Here is a 14007-nt window from a genome sequence, read left to right as displayed (position 1 = left end):
AGGTTGCACTCCAAAGTGTCGTGTTGTGCGCTCTGCTGTGATCCATTTTCGGTGTCAACAGTCAAGCTGAGCTTGTATTGCTGTGAGCTGAGCTTGTTTGTTGGCGACCTTTAGACCCTCTCGCCACGGCCCAGGTGGGCGTGGCCTTTGACGGCTCCCCCGCCTCTGCGTCATTGTGTCATCGCTTCTCGGCCTTTTGGCTAAGATCAAGTGTAGTATCTGTTCTTATCAGTTTAATATCTGATACGTGCCCTACCCGGGCACCATATATTAAATTGATTTTTGGAACTGGGAGATGGAAGAGGGGCTTGCTCCGTCCACTCCACGCATCGACCCGGTATTGCAGTACTTCTGGGAACGGTGCACCCCCAAAAACTGTGTTCAATGAAAGAGATGTTTTAGTCTTGTGTGGCAGCAGGTGTTAATGGAAGTAACGTATATTGCTGTGTATGGGTGCTTTAAAGGTGTTGTAGGTGATCATATGCTATACAGGTAATGGTGGTGTGAGAGGGAAAAAAAAACAACAACTCTGTTCTTATCTCGTTTAATATCTGATTCGTCCACTATCCGGTGACCGCGTATGAAATTGATTTTTGGCTCATGGATCCGGAGCATGAAAACAACATCATCCACAACAACAACAGCAAAAGAGCCCGACTCTGCAGGTTTTTGATGTCTCTCTCTTATCTCTTGGAGTTTTTACGAATGAGCTGATGAGTTGAATCAGGTGTGTGTTTGATTGTCCGACCGTTGGTGAGGATTGCGGAGAGGGACACGGTGCCTCTGACGGGAGGCCTGGGAATTCATACTTACCTGGCAGGGGAGACACCATGATCAGGAAGGTGGTTCACCCAGGGCGAGGCTCGGTCATTGCACTCCGGTTGTGCTGACCCCTGCGAATTCCCCAAATGTGGGAATCTCGACTGCATAATTTATGGTAGTGGGGGACTGCGTTCGCGCTCTCCCCTGGACACACTGGTTAAAAGAGCAGATTGTTCGAGTTCCTCTTCTTCTGGTAGTTAACGACCTAGGAAGTCCAGAGAATTGAACTGCAGTGGTTGATCGAGAGATGTAAAGCTCTCAACCTAGGACCAGTCTGCAAAAGTAGGGCTGTTTTTTAGTTTATTTTTTTCATCATTCTTCAAATAATCTCCATTATTCAACCAGCGCTTTTATTGGCAGTAGTGGTCCTAGAAGCAAAGTTGTTCCGAATGAGGAGTTCTATCATGTGGTATGAATACCTTGTGCATGTGTGAAAAATCACCTGACATACAGTCGCCTATGGCCGTATTCATGTTGTTGTTTTTACTGTTTACAGCGCCACCAAGTGGCCAGTCGCCACATCCCTTTTCACCTGAGCACAAGCTGAGCCCGTGCACAGGTGTACCGACTTGGGTGTAATTGTCTCATTCCGTTGGAGAGTTATGGCCATTTAAGTAAAGCCCGCCTCGCCCACTCCCAACGTTTTGGCGTCCCGTCGCCAACGTGAATCGAAATTCCGACTTTTTTCCCCATCGCTGTCGGCAATCAGACTCCAGGGAATCTTTCTGCACCGGTTTGGGTCAGATCGGGCGAAAGACCTAGGACTAGTGTGCAAAAGTAGCTTTTTCACAAAATCCCAAATACCCGAAAATCTCGCCAGCGCAACCATCGAATCCGAGGCCTGCGTCTTGTTCGGCCCGAGCCAAGGATTCCGGTGATGTAAGACACTTGGGTCTGCGACGGACGGTTCAGGAGTTACGAGGCATTTCGTACTTCTGATCGCTGCAGCGCCACCTTGGGGCCGAGCCTTGGTGATGTTGTAGACCGGGCGGGTACTACCATCCCTCAAGAGTTTCAAGTCTCTACGACGTACGCTTTGGTCTGCCCGCTCACTTTTAGGGCAGAATGTTTGTTGGTCCAAAATCCCAGGTTGCACTCCAAAGTGTCGTGTTGTGCGCTCTGCTGTGATCCATTTTCGGTGTCAACAGTCAAGCTGAGCTTGTATTGCTGTGAGCTGAGCTTGTTTGTTGGCGACCTTTAGACCCTCTCGCCACGGCCCAGGTGGGCGTGGCCTTTGACGGCTCCCCCGCCTCTGCGTCATTGTGTCATCGCTTCTCGGCCTTTTGGCTAAGATCAAGTGTAGTATCTGTTCTTATCAGTCTTTTATTAGTGTTCTTTTAAAAGTTCATATCATTTTAACTATACTGCTCATGGCCCTCACAATCTCTACAATAAATGTGAGAAGTGTGAGAAGTGATATACGAGCACAGAGCGTTTTATCCTTTTTAAAATCCTGTAAGTCAGATGTGTTTTTATTGCAAGAATGTGCTTTGCCCTTTTTATCCAATTACAGAAAGTGGGAGGAGCTTTGGACCCCTGGACATTCTATCTGGAGTGGGTCCAATTTTAACAAAAATGACGGTGTTGCTATTTTAATCAACAATCCAAACATCTTGGTGAAGGGCAGCACGGTGGTAAGGGATGGGCGAGCAATTTTAGCAAACTTGACTTTTTTAGATAAGGATTTTAATGTTCTTAATGTGTATGGTTTTAATGATAAGAATGAAAGATATGAGCTTTTAGAAGACCTGCAGCCCCACATGTTAGGGAGGGCCCCTTTGGTGGTGGCAGGGGATTTTAACTGTGTCTTAACTCCGAAAGATAGGAAGAGGGTAGAAGGTTTTAAATTTGACAAAACATCGGTTTTATTGCAAAATTTAGTCAGAGATTTTAATTTAGTCGACTGCTTTAAAAAAATGCATCAGAGAGAGGAGGGCTTCACCTGGTTCAGTGGTGATGGCACCAGAGCCTCTCGCATTGACTACATTTTTACACGGGACTGCTTGCCAACCGATGCTACATTATCCCCCCTCTTTTTTTCTGATCACATGATGCTATCCTGCACCCTTTCACTGGCCTCTGGTGTGACAGTAGGAGGAGGGCTGTGGAAGTTGAACTGCTCCCTGTTGGAGGATGAGGAAGTATTTAGTGAGTACAGGGAGCAGTTCAGCCGATGGCAGACCCTCCAAGACTTTTATGATTCACGTGCACAGTGGTGGGAAATGGTAAAGGAACGGACGAGACAGTTTTTTAAGAAAATAGGAAAGGAGAAAAAGAAAAAAGAAAAGAGACGCATGATGGGGTTGCAAAAACGACTACAGAGGTATTTTAATCTTTTAAAAATTGGGTTTGATTTTAGTGAAGAAATAAAAGAAGTAAAACAAGAAATGTCAGTTTTAGCCCAAATTCAAAGTAAAGGTGTCATTTTAAGGAGTAGAGAACAAGATATTGAAGAAGGGGAAAAGTGTACAAGATATTTTTTTTAAAAAATTATAACACGGGGAGGGGCTTTGACAACTTTGAAATCGGATGGGAGGGTGGTAAATGAAACAGAAGAGATTTTAAGAGGGGTGGAAAACTTTTATAGTGATTTATATGGCCTAAAACAAGTACACGACGATACCTTAATGGAAGTTTTAAATTTTTTAGACAAAAAGCTCCAGAGTCAATGTGCACTTTTAAGACAGGATTTTACGATTTTAGAAATACAAAAAGCTCTGAAAGGTTTTAAGCGTGGGAAGTCCCCAGGACTAGACGGACTACCACTTGAATTTTACTTGACCTTTGGGGACATTTTAGCACATGACTTACTGACTGTTTTTAAAGAATTTGACAATGTGAACAGACTTCCAGACAGCTTCAGAATAGGGATAGTGACGCTATTACATAAGAAAGGCGACAAGACTGACTTAAAGAATTGGCGACCCATCACTCTTTTAAACGTTGACTGCAAACTTTTTAGCAAAATTTTAGCCACGCGTATGTCGACAGTTTTAGCAGACGTAATCCACTTGGATCAAGCATGCGCCGTGCCCGGAAGGAAGATCACGGACAGCCTGGTACTGATCAGAGACGCCATCTGTTTTGCGAGAGACAGAAACATTCAGCTAGTAGTCCTAAATTTAGACTTTGAAAAGGCATTCGACCGTATCTCGCACCAGTTCCTGTTTAAGGTACTGGAAAAAATGGGTTTTCCTGGGAGGTTTATAGCCTGGGTGGGACTGCTGTACAACGATCTGTCTAGCAGAATTTTGGTTAACGGGCATTTATCCAAAGCTGTAAAACTCTACAGCGGCGTCCGTCAGGGGTGTCCTTTATCTCCCCTTCTGTATGTGGCTTGTATTGAGCCACTGGCACAAATCTTGAGAAGGGATAAATGGATTAAAGGACTAGACATCCCAGGGACTGGTGGACTGACGGCGACCTGTGTTTTATATATGGATGACGTGACCCTTTTAGCGACTGACCTTTTATCAGTACGAAGAGCAATGGACTTGACTGACTGGTACGGTCGGGCCTCGGGCGCCAAGCTCAATAGGAGTAAGTCCGAGGCCCAGCTCTTCGGGCCGTGGGGGAACGTGGACACAGTTGGACTAGATTTGGATTTTAAAGACAATGATTTGAAAATTTTAGGTGTAAAATTTGACAGAGAGGGTGGAGGACAAGGAAACTGGACTGACATGTTAGGGAAAGTCAGGCAAAGACTGGGCTTTTGGGGACTGAGACAATTGACGTTTGAAGGCAAGATTTTAATTTTTAAAGCTGTGATTTTACCACTGATTTTACTTGTCTGCTCTGTTTTTAGTCCCCCAAGACGATTCCTGGCCAACCTGGAGAGGGCGGTATTTTATTACCTGTGGGGGTCCAAGTGGGAACGACTAAAGAGGGAGGTCGTCAAAAAGAAAAAAGAGAATGGCGGGAAAGGCCTCCCAGACCCCCACCTGTTTTTAGGCAGCCGCTTTGCCGCCCTCCACATCCAGTACGCACTGACCCCATCCAGAGAACACAAGACAGCAGCCATGACCCGATTCTGGATGGGGTCATACCTAAGAACTTTGAAAATTTTACCCATTGATCTTAAAAGTCCTGTGTCTTTTAATTTGTCAAAAGAGCATAGTTTTATTAAGAAATTTTTAAAGAAATATCTTTTAGAGACAAATGATGCCACCATTTTAACTAACCATAAGTCTCTTATCTCTCTTGTGCAGGATCGAGAATCGGTGAGCCCGGTTCCAGGCCTCACACTAGGTGAGGCCAAAGATGTTTGGAGGAACGCAGCCCACCCAGCTCTCCAGAACAGGCTTAAAGACTTGTCGTGGATGGTGGCTCATGAGATCCTCCCGGTCAGGGCGGTTATGCACTCCAGAGGCATGGCCAAAAACTCCACCTGCCCACGGTCCGGATGTGGTTCCCCGGAGACCGTTCGACATCTGCTCTGGGAGTGCGGCGCTGCGCGGGACCTGTGGGCCAAGACCGGCCCCCTGTTTTTCCCGTGCCTGCCAGCGGGTGGGGCCCAGGTGGACTACAAGCTCGCCATCCTGGGGGTGGGTCAGGGCTTGAAGGAGCTGACACAACCAAAATTTTCCTCGCTCTGGCTCACCCTAAACGTGATCAAGGATGCCATCTGGGTCACCAGAAATCTGCTGGTGGGGAAACGCGTGACGGTCCCCCTCCACGCGTGCGAGCAGAAAATAAGATCAACGCTGCAGGGTGGGCCGCACGTCGTTATTCGGATGGGGGGGCCGGGGTCACACGTAGAAGGTCCCGGCCGCCACCGACCCTGGCCGCCCGTAGATGCACCCTCACCACACCGGCTACGGGAACAGCGGGCCAGCGGGCCGGAGGAGAGGGGATCTCCGCTGGGCACCAGAAGCGGGGAGTCTGGGGCCTGTTCTGGAGACCTGGAGTGAATGGACAATCTTGATAGGGACTCACCCTCGATCCTGTACAAGAGATGTTTTATTTGGCATGTTTTATTGTTCTATTGTTTTTATGTTTTATTCCTATTTATTTTAATCCATTTACGTTTCCTTTAAAACAACACAAATATTAACATACATGGACTTTTACACAACACACAATCAATAATTGATTTTTAACTATAAAGTGTGTCCTTTTATTTGTTTGTTTTGTTGTTTTAAGATGTGTAAATAAATACTTGATTTAAAAAAAAAAAAAAAAAAAAAAAATGTAAATGGAAAACATGGAATGAAAACTTGTGACAATAAAACTTTTTCGAAAGAAAAATCTGTTCTTATCAGTTTAATATCTGATACGTGCCGTACCCGGGCACCATATATTAAATTGATTTTTGGAACTGGGAGATGGAAGAGGGGCTTGCTCCGTCCACTCCACGCATCGACCCGGTATTGCAGTACTTCTGGGAACGGTGCACCCCCAAAAACTGTGTTCAATGAAAGAGATGTTTTAGTCTTGTGTGGCAGCAGGTGTTAATGGAAGTAACGTATATTGCTGTGTATGGGTGCTTTAAAGGTGTTGTAGGTGATCATATGCTATACAGGTAATGGTGGTGTGAGAGGGAAAAAAAAACAACAACTCTGTTCTTATCTCGTTTAACATCTGATTCGTCCACTATCCGGTGACCGCGTATGAAATTGATTTTTGGCTCATGGATCCGGAGCATGAAAACAACATCATCCACAACAACAACAGCAAAAGAGCCCGACTCTGCAGGTTTTTGATGTCTCTCTCTTATCTCTTGGAGTTTTTACGAATGAGCTGATGAGTTGAATCAGGTGTGTGTTTGATTGTCCGACCGTTGGTGAGGATTGCGGAGAGGGACACGGTGCCTCTGACGGGAGGCCTGGGAATTCATACTTACCTGGCAGGGGAGACACCATGATCAGGAAGGTGGTCCACCCAGGGCGAGGCTCGGCCATTGCACTCCGGTTGTGCTGACCCCTGCGAATTCCCCAAATGTGGGAATCTCGACTGCATAATTTATGGTAGTGGGGGACTGCGTTCGCGCTCTCCCCTGGACACACTGGTTAAAAGAGCAGATTGTTCGAGTTCCTCTTCTTCTGGTATTTAACGACCTAGGAAGTCCAGAGAATTGAACTGCAGTGGTTGATCGAGAGATGTAAAACTCTCAACCAAGGACCAGTCTGCAAAAGTAGGGCTGTTTTTTAGTTTATTTTTTTCATCATTCTTCAAATAATCTCCATTATTCAACCAGCGCTTTTATTGGCAGTAGTGGTCCTAGAAGCAAAGTTGTTCCGAATGAGGAGTTCTATCATGTGGTATGAATACCTTGTGCATGTGTGAAAAATCACCTGACATACAGTCGCCTATGGCCGTATTCATGTTGTTGTTTTTACTGTTTACAGCGCCACCAAGTGGCCAGTCGCCACATCCCTTTTCACCTGAGCACAGGCTGAGCCCGTGCACAGGTGTACCGACTTGGGTGTAATTGTCTCATTCCGTTGGAGAGTTATGGCCATTTAAGTAAAGCCCGCCTCGCCCACTCCCAACGTTTTGGCGTCCCGTCGCCAACGTGAATCGAAATTCCGACTTTTTTCCCCATCGCTGTCGGCAATCAGACTCCAGGGAATCTTTCTGCACCGGTTTGGGTCAGATCGGGCGAAAGACCTAGGACTAGTGTGCAAAAGTAGCTTTTTCACAAAATCCCAAATACCCGAAAATCTCGCCAGCGCAACCATCGAATCCGAGGCCTGCGTCTTGTTCGGCCCGAGCCAAGGATTCCGGTGATGTAAGACACTTGGGTCTGCGACGGACGGTTCAGGAGTTACGAGGCATTTCGTACTTCTGATCGCTGCAGCGCCACCTTGGGGCCGAGCCTTGGTGATGTTGTAGACCGGGCGGGTACTACCATCCCTCAAGAGTTTCAAGTCTCTACGACGTACGCTTTGGTCTGCCCGCTCACTTTTAGGGCAGAATGTTTGTTGGTCCAAAATCCCAGGTTGCACTCCAAAGTGTCGTGTTGTGCGCTCTGCTGTGATCCATTTTCGGTGTCAACAGTCAAGCTGAGCTTGTATTGCTGTGAGCTGAGCTTGTTTGTTGGCGACCTTTAGACCCTCTCGCCACGGCCCAGGTGGGCGTGGCCTTTGACGGCTCCCCCGCCTCTGCGTCATTGTGTCATCGCTTCTCGGCCTTTTGGCTAAGATCAAGTGTAGTATCTGTTCTTATCAGTTTAATATCTGATACGTGCCCTACCCGGGCACCATATATTAAATTGATTTTTGGAACTGGGAGATGGAAGAGGGGCTTGCTCCGTCCACTCCACGCATCGACCCGGTATTGCAGTACTTCTGGGAACGGTGCACCCCCAAAAACTGTGTTCAATGAAAGAGATGTTTTAGTCTTGTGTGGCAGCAGGTGTTAATGGAAGTAACGTATATTGCTGTGTATGGGTGCTTTAAAGGTGTTGTAGGTGATCATATGCTATACAGGTAATGGTGGTGTGAGAGGGAAAAAAAAACAACAACTCTGTTCTTATCTCGTTTAATATCTGATTCGTCCACTATCCGGTGACCGCGTATGAAATTGATTTTTGGCTCATGGATCCGGAGCATGAAAACAACATCATCCACAACAACAACAGCAAAAGAGCCCGACTCTGCAGGTTTTTGATGTCTCTCTCTTATCTCTTGGAGTTTTTACGAATGAGCTGATGAGTTGAATCAGGTGTGTGTTTGATTGTCCGACCGTTGGTGAGGATTGCGGAGAGGGACACGGTGCCTCTGACGGGAGGCCTGGGAATTCATACTTACCTGGCAGGGGAGACACCATGATCAGGAAGGTGGTTCACCCAGGGCGAGGCTCGGTCATTGCACTCCGGTTGTGCTGACCCCTGCGAATTCCCCAAATGTGGGAATCTCGACTGCATAATTTATGGTAGTGGGGGACTGCGTTCGCGCTCTCCCCTGGACACACTGGTTAAAAGAGCAGATTGTTCGAGTTCCTCTTCTTCTGGTAGTTAACGACCTAGGAAGTCCAGAGAATTGAACTGCAGTGGTTGATCGAGAGATGTAAAGCTCTCAACCTAGGACCAGTCTGCAAAAGTAGGGCTGTTTTTTAGTTTATTTTTTTCATCATTCTTCAAATAATCTCCATTATTCAACCAGCGCTTTTATTGGCAGTAGTGGTCCTAGAAGCAAAGTTGTTCCGAATGAGGAGTTCTATCATGTGGTATGAATACCTTGTGCATGTGTGAAAAATCACCTGACATACAGTCGCCTATGGCCGTATTCATGTTGTTGTTTTTACTGTTTACAGCGCCACCAAGTGGCCAGTCGCCACATCCCTTTTCACCTGAGCACAAGCTGAGCCCGTGCACAGGTGTACCGACTTGGGTGTAATTGTCTCATTCCGTTGGAGAGTTATGGCCATTTAAGTAAAGCCCGCCTCGCCCACTCCCAACGTTTTGGCGTCCCGTCGCCAACGTGAATCGAAATTCCGACTTTTTTCCCCATCGCTGTCGGCAATCAGACTCCAGGGAATCTTTCTGCACCGGTTTGGGTCAGATCGGGCGAAAGACCTAGGACTAGTGTGCAAAAGTAGCTTTTTCACAAAATCCCAAATACCCGAAAATCTCGCCAGCGCAACCATCGAATCCGAGGCCTGCGTCTTGTTCGGCCCGAGCCAAGGATTCCGGTGATGTAAGACACTTGGGTCTGCGACGGACGGTTCAGGAGTTACGAGGCATTTCGTACTTCTGATCGCTGCAGCGCCACCTTGGGGCCGAGCCTTGGTGATGTTGTAGACCGGGCGGGTACTACCATCCCTCAAGAGTTTCAAGTCTCTACGACGTACGCTTTGGTCTGCCCGCTCACTTTTAGGGCAGAATGTTTGTTGGTCCAAAATCCCAGGTTGCACTCCAAAGTGTCGTGTTGTGCGCTCTGCTGTGATCCATTTTCGGTGTCAACAGTCAAGCTGAGCTTGTATTGCTGTGAGCTGAGCTTGTTTGTTGGCGACCTTTAGACCCTCTCGCCACGGCCCAGGTGGGCGTGGCCTTTGACGGCTCCCCCGCCTCTGCGTCATTGTGTCATCGCTTCTCGGCCTTTTGGCTAAGATCAAGTGTAGTATCTGTTCTTATCAGTCTTTTATTAGTGTTCTTTTAAAAGTTCATATCATTTTAACTATACTGCTCATGGCCCTCACAATCTCTACAATAAATGTGAGAAGTGTGAGAAGTGATATACGAGCACAGAGCGTTTTATCCTTTTTAAAATCCTGTAAGTCAGATGTGTTTTTATTGCAAGAATGTGCTTTGCCCTTTTTATCCAATTACAGAAAGTGGGAGGAGCTTTGGACCCCTGGACATTCTATCTGGAGTGGGTCCAATTTTAACAAAAATGACGGTGTTGCTATTTTAATCAACAATCCAAACATCTTGGTGAAGGGCAGCACGGTGGTAAGGGATGGGCGAGCAATTTTAGCAAACTTGACTTTTTTAGATAAGGATTTTAATGTTCTTAATGTGTATGGTTTTAATGATAAGAATGAAAGATATGAGCTTTTAGAAGACCTGCAGCCCCACATGTTAGGGAGGGCCCCTTTGGTGGTGGCAGGGGATTTTAACTGTGTCTTAACTCCGAAAGATAGGAAGAGGGTAGAAGGTTTTAAATTTGACAAAACATCGGTTTTATTGCAAAATTTAGTCAGAGATTTTAATTTAGTCGACTGCTTTAAAAAAATGCATCAGAGAGAGGAGGGCTTCACCTGGTTCAGTGGTGATGGCACCAGAGCCTCTCGCATTGACTACATTTTTACACGGGACTGCTTGCCAACCGATGCTACATTATCCCCCCTCTTTTTTTCTGATCACATGATGCTATCCTGCACCCTTTCACTGGCCTCTGGTGTGACAGTAGGAGGAGGGCTGTGGAAGTTGAACTGCTCCCTGTTGGAGGATGAGGAAGTATTTAGTGAGTACAGGGAGCAGTTCAGCCGATGGCAGACCCTCCAAGACTTTTATGATTCACGTGCACAGTGGTGGGAAATGGTAAAGGAACGGACGAGACAGTTTTTTAAGAAAATAGGAAAGGAGAAAAAGAAAAAAGAAAAGAGACGCATGATGGGGTTGCAAAAACGACTACAGAGGTATTTTAATCTTTTAAAAATTGGGTTTGATTTTAGTGAAGAAATAAAAGAAGTAAAACAAGAAATGTCAGTTTTAGCCCAAATTCAAAGTAAAGGTGTCATTTTAAGGAGTAGAGAACAAGATATTGAAGAAGGGGAAAAGTGTACAAGATATTTTTTTTAAAAAATTATAACACGGGGAGGGGCTTTGACAACTTTGAAATCGGATGGGAGGGTGGTAAATGAAACAGAAGAGATTTTAAGAGGGGTGGAAAACTTTTATAGTGATTTATATGGCCTAAAACAAGTACACGACGATACCTTAATGGAAGTTTTAAATTTTTTAGACAAAAAGCTCCAGAGTCAATGTGCACTTTTAAGACAGGATTTTACGATTTTAGAAATACAAAAAGCTCTGAAAGGTTTTAAGCGTGGGAAGTCCCCAGGACTAGACGGACTACCACTTGAATTTTACTTGACCTTTGGGGACATTTTAGCACATGACTTACTGACTGTTTTTAAAGAATTTGACAATGTGAACAGACTTCCAGACAGCTTCAGAATAGGGATAGTGACGCTATTACATAAGAAAGGCGACAAGACTGACTTAAAGAATTGGCGACCCATCACTCTTTTAAACGTTGACTGCAAACTTTTTAGCAAAATTTTAGCCACGCGTATGTCGACAGTTTTAGCAGACGTAATCCACTTGGATCAAGCATGCGCCGTGCCCGGAAGGAAGATCACGGACAGCCTGGTACTGATCAGAGACGCCATCTGTTTTGCGAGAGACAGAAACATTCAGCTAGTAGTCCTAAATTTAGACTTTGAAAAGGCATTCGACCGTATCTCGCACCAGTTCCTGTTTAAGGTACTGGAAAAAATGGGTTTTCCTGGGAGGTTTATAGCCTGGGTGGGACTGCTGTACAACGATCTGTCTAGCAGAATTTTGGTTAACGGGCATTTATCCAAAGCTGTAAAACTCTACAGCGGCGTCCGTCAGGGGTGTCCTTTATCTCCCCTTCTGTATGTGGCTTGTATTGAGCCACTGGCACAAATCTTGAGAAGGGATAAATGGATTAAAGGACTAGACATCCCAGGGACTGGTGGACTGACGGCGACCTGTGTTTTATATATGGATGACGTGACCCTTTTAGCGACTGACCTTTTATCAGTACGAAGAGCAATGGACTTGACTGACTGGTACGGTCGGGCCTCGGGCGCCAAGCTCAATAGGAGTAAGTCCGAGGCCCAGCTCTTCGGGCCGTGGGGGAACGTGGACACAGTTGGACTAGATTTGGATTTTAAAGACAATGATTTGAAAATTTTAGGTGTAAAATTTGACAGAGAGGGTGGAGGACAAGGAAACTGGACTGACATGTTAGGGAAAGTCAGGCAAAGACTGGGCTTTTGGGGACTGAGACAATTGACGTTTGAAGGCAAGATTTTAATTTTTAAAGCTGTGATTTTACCACTGATTTTACTTGTCTGCTCTGTTTTTAGTCCCCCAAGACGATTCCTGGCCAACCTGGAGAGGGCGGTATTTTATTACCTGTGGGGGTCCAAGTGGGAACGACTAAAGAGGGAGGTCGTCAAAAAGAAAAAAGAGAATGGCGGGAAAGGCCTCCCAGACCCCCACCTGTTTTTAGGCAGCCGCTTTGCCGCCCTCCACATCCAGTACGCACTGACCCCATCCAGAGAACACAAGACAGCAGCCATGACCCGATTCTGGATGGGGTCATACCTAAGAACTTTGAAAATTTTACCCATTGATCTTAAAAGTCCTGTGTCTTTTAATTTGTCAAAAGAGCATAGTTTTATTAAGACATTTTTAAAGAAATATCTTTTAGAGACAAATGATGCCACCATTTTAACTAACCATAAGTCTCTTATCTCTCTTGTGCAGGATCGAGAATCGGTGAGCCCGGTTCCAGGCCTCACACTAGGTGAGGCCAAAGATGTTTGGAGGAACGCAGCCCACCCAGCTCTCCAGAACAGGCTTAAAGACTTGTCGTGGATGGTGGCTCATGAGATCCTCCCGGTCAGGGCGGTTATGCACTCCAGAGGCATGGCCAAAAACTCCACCTGCCCACGGTCCGGATGTGGTTCCCCGGAGACCGTTCGACATCTGCTCTGGGAGTGCGGCGCTGCGCGGGACCTGTGGGCCAAGACCGGCCCCCTGTTTTTCCCGTGCCTGCCAGCGGGTGGGGCCCAGGTGGACTACAAGCTCGCCATCCTGGGGGTGGGTCAGGGCTTGAAGGAGCTGACACAACCAAAATTTTCCTCGCTCTGGCTCACCCTAAACGTGATCAAGGATGCCATCTGGGTCACCAGAAATCTGCTGGTGGGGAAACGCGTGACGGTCCCCCTCCACGCGTGCGAGCAGAAAATAAGATCAACGCTGCAGGGTGGGCCGCACGTCGTTATTCGGATGGGGGGGCCGGGGTCACACGTAGAAGGTCCCGGCCGCCACCGACCCTGGCCGCCCGTAGATGCACCCTCACCACACCGGCTACGGGAACAGCGGGCCAGCGGGCCGGAGGAGAGGGGATCTCCGCTGGGCACCAGAAGCGGGGAGTCTGGGGCCTGTTCTGGAGACCTGGAGTGAATGGACAATCTTGATAGGGACTCACCCTCGATCCTGTACAAGAGATGTTTTATTTGGCATGTTTTATTGTTCTATTGTTTTTATGTTTTATTCCTATTTATTTTAATCCATTTACGTTTCCTTTAAAACAACACAAATATTAACATACATGGACTTTTACACAACACACAATCAATAATTGATTTTTAACTATAAAGTGTGTCCTTTTATTTGTTTGTTTTGTTGTTTTAAGATGTGTAAATAAATACTTGATTTAAAAAAAAAAAAAAAAAAAAAAAATGTAAATGGAAAACATGGAATGAAAACTTGTGACAATAAAACTTTTTCGAAAGAAAAATCTGTTCTTATCAGTTTAATATCTGATACGTGCCGTACCCGGGCACCATATATTAAATTGATTTTTGGAACTGGGAGATGGAAGAGGGGCTTGCTCCGTCCACTCCACGCATCGACCCGGTATTGCAGTACTTCTGGGAACGGTGCACCCCCAAAAACTGTGTTCAATGAAAGAGATG

The 14007-nt window shown here is 46.3% G+C and overlaps 7 non-coding genes and 2 pseudogenes across 7 annotated transcripts; all 9 read left to right on the top strand.

Moving 5' to 3' along the window:
* Positions 1-180: 180 nt before the first annotated feature.
* LOC143727101 (U2 spliceosomal RNA) lies at positions 181-371 on the top strand. Its single transcript, XR_013199310.1, has one exon. It is a non-coding gene; the product is annotated as a U2 spliceosomal RNA (small nuclear RNA).
* Positions 372-805: 434 nt separating this feature from the next.
* On the top strand, positions 806-969 carry LOC143726888 (U1 spliceosomal RNA). The gene has a single exon (XR_013199113.1). It is a non-coding gene; the product is annotated as a U1 spliceosomal RNA (small nuclear RNA).
* Positions 970-2089: 1120 nt separating this feature from the next.
* Positions 2090-2272, top strand: LOC143727504 (U2 spliceosomal RNA). The gene has a single exon (XR_013199512.1). It is a non-coding gene; the product is annotated as a U2 spliceosomal RNA (small nuclear RNA).
* Positions 2273-6048: 3776 nt separating this feature from the next.
* On the top strand, positions 6049-6222 carry LOC143727464 (U2 spliceosomal RNA; annotated as a pseudogene).
* A 434-nt stretch (positions 6223-6656) lies between these two features.
* On the top strand, positions 6657-6820 carry LOC143726897 (U1 spliceosomal RNA). Its single transcript, XR_013199121.1, has one exon. It is a non-coding gene; the product is annotated as a U1 spliceosomal RNA (small nuclear RNA).
* Positions 6821-7940: 1120 nt separating this feature from the next.
* Positions 7941-8131, top strand: LOC143727100 (U2 spliceosomal RNA). Its single transcript, XR_013199309.1, has one exon. It is a non-coding gene; the product is annotated as a U2 spliceosomal RNA (small nuclear RNA).
* Positions 8132-8565: 434 nt separating this feature from the next.
* On the top strand, positions 8566-8729 carry LOC143726886 (U1 spliceosomal RNA). Its single transcript, XR_013199111.1, has one exon. It is a non-coding gene; the product is annotated as a U1 spliceosomal RNA (small nuclear RNA).
* Positions 8730-9849: 1120 nt separating this feature from the next.
* Positions 9850-10032, top strand: LOC143727502 (U2 spliceosomal RNA). The gene has a single exon (XR_013199511.1). It is a non-coding gene; the product is annotated as a U2 spliceosomal RNA (small nuclear RNA).
* A 3776-nt stretch (positions 10033-13808) lies between these two features.
* On the top strand, positions 13809-13982 carry LOC143727463 (U2 spliceosomal RNA; annotated as a pseudogene).
* Positions 13983-14007: the final 25 nt, after the last annotated feature.

This window comes from Siphateles boraxobius, unplaced genomic scaffold (genome assembly GCF_051911475.1).
Source record: "Siphateles boraxobius isolate OS27281-9 unplaced genomic scaffold, OSU_SipBor_1 77, whole genome shotgun sequence".
NCBI lineage: Eukaryota > Metazoa > Chordata > Actinopteri > Cypriniformes > Leuciscidae > Siphateles > Siphateles boraxobius.
The sequence above is the reverse complement of the archived record's forward strand: the minus strand, read 5'-3'. Positions and strand labels throughout refer to the sequence as shown.